This window comes from Crotalus tigris, unplaced genomic scaffold, assembly GCF_016545835.1.
Source record: "Crotalus tigris isolate CLP2741 ecotype Arizona unplaced genomic scaffold, ASM1654583v1 scf7180000018043.2394770, whole genome shotgun sequence".
NCBI classification, from domain to species: Eukaryota; Metazoa; Chordata; class Lepidosauria; order Squamata; family Viperidae; genus Crotalus; species Crotalus tigris.
In genome coordinates, this window is record NW_024096792.1 from 1132132 (window position 1) to 1141168 (window position 9037).

At 35.6% G+C, this 9037-nt stretch overlaps 1 long non-coding RNA gene across 1 annotated transcript; it reads left to right on the forward strand.

Annotated features, from left to right (window-relative positions):
• Positions 1–2027: 2027 nt before the first annotated feature.
• LOC120309595 lies at positions 2028–6817 on the forward strand. The gene is made up of 3 exons (XR_005557127.1): positions 2028–2100; positions 3035–3256; positions 6691–6817. It is a non-coding gene; the product is annotated as an uncharacterized LOC120309595 (long non-coding RNA).
• The last annotated feature ends 2220 nt before the right edge of the window (positions 6818–9037 follow it).

The window sequence follows — 9037 nt, forward strand, 5'->3', positions numbered from 1 at the left end:
TCAACTTTCCAAGGTGGAAAAAGCTGATGTATCTATTTCAGCCTGGCTGTTTCAGTGACACTTTGTCACCATTTAAAACAAACAAACAAATAAACAAAACCAGCTCACCATCTTAGCATGACTAAGGAAGCTGGAGGCACTTGGGTTTCCAGTATAGCAACTAGCCAAAAGACCATTTGTCCTGGGAGATGCATGATAAAATTATTGCTTAGAAAAAGTGGATGTTTTAATCCCTAGTTATATGATGACTTCTGATACCGTCAGTATTTCTCTTCAAGGAGGGAAAACATTCATATGCCTAATACAATTTTTAAGCTTACCAAGCAATTGTCCATATCTAAATAATACCATAAGTAGCTAATAAGAAATTCTCTCCTCACAAATGTAAGTAATTTACTACTAAATGTCGGGAAAAGCATAAAAAAAAAATCAGCTATCTGTATACTGTATGTGTTGTCTCCTTGCAGCAAAAATTAAAGATGTGGCTGAGAACCTTCTTAAAACAATCAAGCCTCCAGATTACTATAACTTCAAATATATTTACTAGTTTAAAAATGGGGGAGCTGTTTTTCAAGGGGTGGGTGGGAACCTTTATTGTAGTCATGTGTTAGTCGGTATTCAATTAGGGAGGATAATATGTGGATATGTTTTGATTTTTTCTTCTTTCCAATGCACTTTTTAAATGTCTTGATTGTTTAGTGTTTTTGTTTAACTTTTTGGGGAATTTTGTATTTTAACTTTCCTTTGAATAAAATAAAAAGAAAAGATATGTCTCTGTGTGTGTTTGTGTGTGTGTGTGTGATATATATATATATATATATATATATATATATATATAGAGAGAGAGAGAGAGAGAGAGAGAGAGAGATCATATAATGAGTTTTCATCATGTCTTCTGACTGCTAGTCAGAGTTCATGGATGCTTCCTGTTTGTCCTATGTACTGATTATTGCAGTCCTTATATTGCATGCAGCAGTATCTGAACCGCTACACCCCTGAACAGCAGAAAAAGAAAATAAATCTCTATACAACATCTTCCAACAATATTGATATCCATGCAACTTTATTAAAAAATACCTGACCACTCAATCCAACATAACTACTTTAAAGCAGTTACAAACTTAATATCTTCCCTCCCTTTTAAATTCACATTACATGGTTCTCTTCTTGTTGTTATTCAATAATTTTATTCAGCAAATCAAAAAATTATCATTTTTTCTGTTTTCTGCAGAACATAAAACATTTCCAGTCTTTTATAAAAAAAAAATGTATTGTTTTATCCCTGATCAAATAGATCAATTTTGCCATTTTTGCCAATTCCACTATTTTCATAATCCACTTCTCCATTGTGGTTATTTCAGTATGTCTTCATCATTGTGCATATAATCATTTTGCTGCAGTTACCATATACAAAACCAGTATCAGTTTCCTGTACATTCTAATGTAGCCATTTGTTTTTACTGAATTATTTTTAATTCTTCTGGATACTTAATCCTTCATCTCATCAGAAAAAGCAAAACTTTCAAGAAAAAAGAAATTGTTAACAATAGAAAAAGAAAATCTTCACAAGAACATTGTTGTAAAAAAAAATTGGAAAAATGCAGATACTCTGAAATGGAAGAATATACATGGCACCAATAGAAAATTAAAAGTAGCTTATGAGCATTAGGGAAAGAAATTACTCTTGGCATGGTTTTAATGTTAGGTGAAATAATAAAAACACAGAGACTCATTATAAAATGGTCTGTTTTTTATGATTCTGCTGACAGATATAAAAAAGCTGAATATCTGCCACTTTTCAAGCAACCATAACTATTAATTCTTCAAGTTATATTTTCATTTCCTTCATGCTTGTTCTTTAACCTTATTTCTTTCTATTTCATCACACAGATTTTATAAAAATATAATAAATTTCAGACAAAAATTAAATGCAACTTAGAAAACCGTATTAGTCTTTCACCAAGCTGGAATGGCAGTTTGAATTTTATCTCCACTGTGTATCCTAGCAACAAGACAACTAGCCTTTCACCAATCATGGCTTTATTCCAGCAGATATGATAGTCCAGAAAACTGAGACAGCTCCTGACACACTGAAGTCAGGTCATTCCTTGTTTTTCATTGATGTCTAATGATATATCAGGCATAAAAAAAAGTCTTTCTTACATTTTGGCAGCTGTAAATTCTGTTATTTCTAGAAACATTGTTCCCTAAGAAAAATATCCTTAGCTAGAATTTTAGAGGCTTTCCTTAAGAGGACTGGACAGAATTTAAGCAAATACTCATTTTCAAACTGCAGTGAAGAAATTATCCCACGTTATGAAGCTGAAACAAGCAAAGCAGAAGAAACTAAAGAACCTAATTTAACAGAAGCTGCATTGATCACCCTGTAATGCAGTGGTTCTCAACCTTTCTAATGCCGCAACCCCATAATACAGTTCCTCCATGTTATGGTGACCCCCAACCACTTATACATCACCGGGTGCCAGGGGTGTGGCCAAAGAAAAGGGGGACAAAATGGTGGACAGCCTTGTTTGGCGACCCCCGTGAAATGGTCGTTCGACCCCATGTTTTAATGTGTGTTTTGGTAACATAAATATTTTGGTCATGAGATCTTTTTGGAAGGACTGTTAAATAGGAAAAGTACTGTTGGATCATCATTCTATTCTTGTTTTTCAAAATCAAGTTGTGTTAGGAGATTACTATTCAACTTTTGCAAATTTAGGGTGCTTTCCTTGTTTTAATTCTTTCCTCAGTATCATGAAATAGTTAGGTGTAGTCTCCAAAGACTCCAGGCAGAGGTTTGATCTGTCTTCTATTTATTTCTAATATTTAAAAATGATATCTCATTTCTTTCATACTTTGTACTTATTCTAAATGTATAAACTCTTTTACAGTATTTCCCCAAATGTATAGATGGGGAAGATGCTAATGCAGAGGTCCCCAACCTTTTGGGCACCAGGGACTGGTTCCACAGAGAAAGGTTTTTCCATGGACCAGAGAGAGCATGGTTTTGTGTGTTGCTTGCATTCCACAGATGGGGCTTTCTTGTTTGTGCAGTCCAGTTGGTATCATGCCACGGCCGGGCACTGGTCCATGGACCCCTGTGCTAATGGGCTCACAGCTGAGGTGGATGACCATGCTTCCTCCAGGAGATTGTTAAGAACATGTACTGAATACAAAAAGGTTGAATTTCAGATAATAAGAAAATACGTTGAGAAAAGAAGAATGTAAGAATTGTACAAAATCCAAGATGATGGTAAGTTTGTTTATCACAGATTTGTTTGACATAATGCTGTAAATGTTTATGGAACTTTTGTAATATGGTCCATCAAGGATGGATGTGCACATTCCATGTACCAATTCGCATACTTACAGGGATTGCAATGAATAATAATAATAAAAAGATATTGAAACACATGGAAAAGAATCGACTGGCAACTATTTGAAATGAGTACAGCTGAGTCCACTGGGTGAAAGACTGGAAGTCTCAAGCATCCTGTCTCAGAAGCTGTCTGGGTCTACACACCCTGTCAATATTTCTCTGCTGGAGCAACTTAGTACCACCTCTTTTCAGAGGATGCCTAACCTGACTTCCTGTCCCTAAATCCACTATGTGAGAGAGCTGTCACCTCATGGCTTGCCTTACTGCCAACAAAAAAATTAGCATTTAGAGGGGTAATAAATAATTTCAACAATACAGTCTCCTGATGCTGTAGTATAGAGATGTGTAGTGAGAAGCTTAAGTTCTTCCTTTTCCTCTGGTGATAAATAATCTTGCAAAATACAGGTAGTCCTTGATTTACAACAGTTCATTTAGTGACAATTTGAAGTTACAACAGCACTGAAAAATGTAACTTATGACCATTTGTCACAGTTACGACCTTCGCAGCATCCTCATGATCGCATGATCAAAATTCATGTGCTTGGCAACTGGTTCATATTTATGATTCTTGCTGTGTCCCAAAGTCATGTGATCTCCTTTTGCGACCTTTTGACCATCAGTCAATGGGGAAGCCAGATTCAATTAACAACTGGGTTATTAGCTTATCAACTGCAGTGATTCACTTAACAATTGTGGAAGAAAGGTCATAAAATGGGCCCAAACTCAACAGATATCTCACTTAACAACAGGAATTTTGGGCTCAGTTGTGGTTGTAAGTCAAGGACTACCTGTATGAACACATTCAAAGTTCATTTTAAAAATCTCAGTGATGTATGAAACCTAATTTATAAAACACAGGCAATATTCCTTGGAAAACTATACACTGGTAGTGGCCCATTAGAATTAGTGGATTAAGGCAGGACCATCCATCCATCTTTCAATGTATCCATCCTAATATGTCTACTAGAAACCAGCTGAAATCACACAAAATGTTCTACTTGTGCAGAGTAATAAGACCTAATAAAGAAAATAAGGCTTAACCAAACCATATGATGAAAAAAAAAACTTAAAATGTGACACAGCTTCTGACTAGAACAGAATCTAGAGCTAGAAGTTTAGTGAGAACCTGAACTCCAAAACAGAGTCATCTCTAGTGAGGCAGGAATATTAGGAGTATATGTATGAAGCCTATAGCTGAGATGGGGAGAGTAGCAGTTAGGGTGCAGTACTGCAGGCCACTCTAGCTGACTGTGTTCATCAGGTCAGCAGTTCAAATCTCACCGGCTCAAGGTTGACTCAGCCTTCCATCCTTCCGGGGTAGGTAAAATGAGGACCCAGATTGTTGGGGGAAATGTAAATATATATATACATTGCTTACTGGTGTACACCGCTTAGAGAGTGCTCGCACTTAAAGCGGTATATAAGTCTCATAAATAAATAAATAAATAAATAAATAAATAAATAAATATTGATACTCAGGTGCTGCCTGGAGGCAGGGAGGCTATCCCATTGTAGACATAAGCTATCCATTACTCCTTTTTCATGGTAGTGTAGTAACAGTAGATACGAATGAAAGAGAGAATTAGAAAATATAAAATACATAATTGTGATATTCAATAGTCTAAAATTAAAAGAAAACACGTTTTATGAAAATAATGATAAATTATTTACTCAGCTAGGTAGAGGATGGAATGATTTGATTGATTGATCAATTGACCCATGCTTTGCCTCCTGCCCTGTATAAAAAATGGTGTCTATCAACTCTCAAACCCTAGAGGTCTGACACTGGAAGAAAAGGGATGTTCTAGAACATAGCAAGGATCGATCATTAGTGGCTTGCAAAATGCAAAGACCTTCAATCTTCCACCATGTCCCTGAAATGGAAGGTATTTAAACCATATTAGGACTTGACATAAAATTAATTGTTGAAAAATTAAATGGTGAGTGGCAAAGCTACTTTCTCTCATGTATGTGTTGCTGATCTGTCATTGTCAAGGCTTTTGCTATGGTGGGGATGGGCAGGTAACTCCAAACAGAAACTGGGTTGTTTTACAAACTTAGCAATCTAAAATAAATAACAAGGAAGCATGCAGTAATAATAGGCATCCATAAGTTTTGTAATCAAAATTTGTATTTCCCTTTGTGAACTGAGTAAAGGAATATAGAAAGGTGTTGTCTATATGATCTCATAATGAAAAGAGAAAAAAATGTGAAACATAGCTATAATTTCCTAATCCAATTTTCAATATAGTGAAGAGATACTCAATTGTCTCAGTCTTCAAGGAAAGAAGAATAGTAGTGGGAAGATAATTATGTGCTTACAGTTTAGTGACATCATTTGATTATTTGAAATGCCTTCCAGAGATTTTTTTTCCCCCAAGACTCTTGCAATTTAAGAACAAAAACATTTACCTAGTGTTCATGACTAAAGTGCTTTTCAAATATTACATGCTACATAGCCTAGAATTCATGCAACAAAGATCTTATTGAGCTGGGAAATAAACAAGAGACTTTTTAAAATTTGTCCTGTTATTTTCCAGTCCAGTAGCATAATCCTGTTTTGAGATTGAAAGTTGGTTTAAAAAGAAGAAGTAAAAGAAGCAGTTCACTGTTCGTGTGTTTCTCTGAACACCATTTGATCTGACTGGAGTGTAGTAAGAATGGAATCTGTTATTTTCTGTTTGGGATGAGGAGATTTTCCTACGAATGATAAATAATACATTTTAAGAAAAGTAGTAGGATGCTGAATTTTTCCTCTCAGCCCCAGAATTTCTAAAGTAAAAAGATAATTTGAAATGGATTTTTAAGCTTGTACTATGTTTGTGAGGTGCCTTACAGTGGAAATGAGGGCATTGTTGAAGACCAAAGGGGCCAATTAAGGGACAGATCATTATGAATAAAATCTATGTGATTGCTAAGAATAAAAAGAAATCATTGGAAATTAGCAAGTGCTCACCATCTTTATTTAAACTCCAGAGGAATGGGTATAAGTTAATGCCCTCTTGAATGTATTTTTCCTCAAATCAGAAAATGTAGACAGCCAAGAAACTACAGGCTATCAGATGTAGAGGAATAAATGCAGATAAGCTGCACTTCATTCATTTTGCCATGATTAATGATTCAACTCTCAGGGTTCCATGAATTTGATTCATACTCTTTCATTATTTTATCTCTGCTAGTTATATGAAATTTTTCTCCAGAAGTGTTATCAGCAAAAAGGTGGTTGCTTTTACAACTACAAGTTGTGAAGCAAAAAGGATGGCTCTTTATTATTTGATGTCTGATGGTTCCTCTTCTTCTACTTACAGGACTGAAATCAATTTGTCTTTAAAAAGAAGAAGAAGAAGAACAATGAGAACTGACACCTCTCTGAAAATGCAAAGACTTTAATAAAAACTTTCAGAGATTTATGGACTAGTTAGGAATTCATTTGGACCCATTACTATTTGTGTACAGGTAAGAATAAGTATGTGTCTGCATCATAGCATGAGCATACCCTAGTTTCATTAAATCAGAAATGCCATTACTTTCAAAACCAAATTAAATACGTTTTTTATTTACAAATATGCTTCTATTATATAGCCTTTTAGAGAGACTTTTTCTCAACTGGCTGAATGTGAATGTGAATCCCTGGCACAGGGATTTTCTTTAAAAATGGAGAGTCATTGAATGTCTAGAACAGAGGTGTCAAACTGCTGGTCTGCAGGCTGAATGTATCATGGAGAAACCGCACCCATCCCATTGCCGGCAACGAAAAAAAGTTGTGATACATCGCGACACGTCACATGACATTGCGAGTTTGACATCCCTGGTTTAGAACCAAACCTGGGCACAAAGAAGTTGCTGTGGCTTCAACAAAAAAAGGTTCAGTAGTTGTGATTACGAGCGTTACAACCATTCAAGAATCAGGCATTTATAAATGCAATCAAATCATGCGAGAGAAATAAACTGAATGAAATGAGAAAATAGGGTTCCTATCAGGTCTTATTATTTTATTCTATTATGGATGAAAATTAGAGAAAAAGCACCATGGGTATTAACTCAGAAATAAATACTCTCAGTTCAAACCAGAAGACCTGAACAAGGGGGTTAATTTAGCACACATTTTTTAAAAAAGATCCATGATCGGTGTGTACAGTATAAATGATAAAAGAAAGTGAATGCTATTCCAAAGTATTCAGGTTTAGGTTTATTCTTTAAATTCTGAATACATAATTGAAGACTATGAACAGGAAAAACATGAGAGAAAAGAGGGGTACATTCCCCAGTAATTGTTGGAGGTGAGTTGATAACATGGATCTATACCAACTCCACCCACTCCAGAAGAAGGTCAGATTATCATGCAACTAGGATTCTTTGAGCTATGAATGTGCTGGAAAATTACATAAAGTGTCATTAAGTTCTCTGTGGAATTTTCCTTCACACATTTCTTGTCCATTCTTTCTCATGCTTTTTCATGTACAAATTCCATGAGTCTGATGTTTGTTATTACAAACTGATATGATATGATACGATATGATACTATACAATATGATATAGAACAGGGGTAGTCAACCTTGGCTTTTTTATGACTCGTGGACTTCAACTCCCAGAATTCCTGAGTCAGCTAAGCTAAGCTAAGCTGGTTCAAGAATTCTGGGAGTTGAAGTCCACGAGTCATAAAAGAGCCAAGGTTGACTTCCCCTGATATAGAACATAGAACATAAAAGGGTTGAAAGGGACCTTGGAGGTCTTCTGTCCAACCCCCCTGCTTGAGCCGGAGATACCATTCCAGTCTGATTGTCAAATCTCTTTTTCATAAGCTGGCAATAAAAATTATTCATGTTTAGAAATATCAATTTTAAGAGAACATTAACATTCTATTCTATTCTATTCTATTCTATTCTATTCTATTCTGTTCTGTTCTGTTCTGTTCTGTTCTGTTCTATTCTATTCTATTCTATTCTATTCTATTCTACTCTATTCATCTTTGATTGATCAGGTCTGCTCACTCTTGTCTGCAATTAATTGGATGCTTTGAAAATGATTCTTTAAAAATATTTTTTAGTATTAAATTCAAGGTAATGTTATAAAGAAGTTAATACAAAGGAGGCAGATAGTCCAAGTCAGTCAGGGTCCAGCACACACTGGTCCACAGCCTCCCGCAAACTGGGATTCTCCATTGCTGTCTTTATCATTGATTTGTTTGTTGATGTCTTCCTCAATAGAATGAGCCCCCTCTGATATGTAGATTTCCAGCTTGCGATTGAAAGGTAAACATTGTTGAAGTTTGATCCTCAAACAGAGTCCACTTCCAGCTCTTCCAGTGTGTTTGGCTTCTCAGAGTCACAGATGGTATGGATGAGATCGTAGACCTCGAGCGCCCGCTCCTGCGCTTGCACCATGGCGGCGGTCCACCCAGTCTCGCCCCCGATATGATATATGATATGATATGATATAAGTTATCACCAGCTGGAATATTTAAAAAGCTTCAGGATTATACATTCATAGAAGCTGTGATGCTATTTGGTTGAAACTAAAAATTCTATTTTCAGTTCCGTGAGGAAAAGGAACTTTCATATTAATAAAAAAAAAATCAATATTTGAGAGAGAAGCTCAGGACCACAAAGTAGGAACAGTCACATCACTCATATGGATAAGGCTGGGCCTATGGAG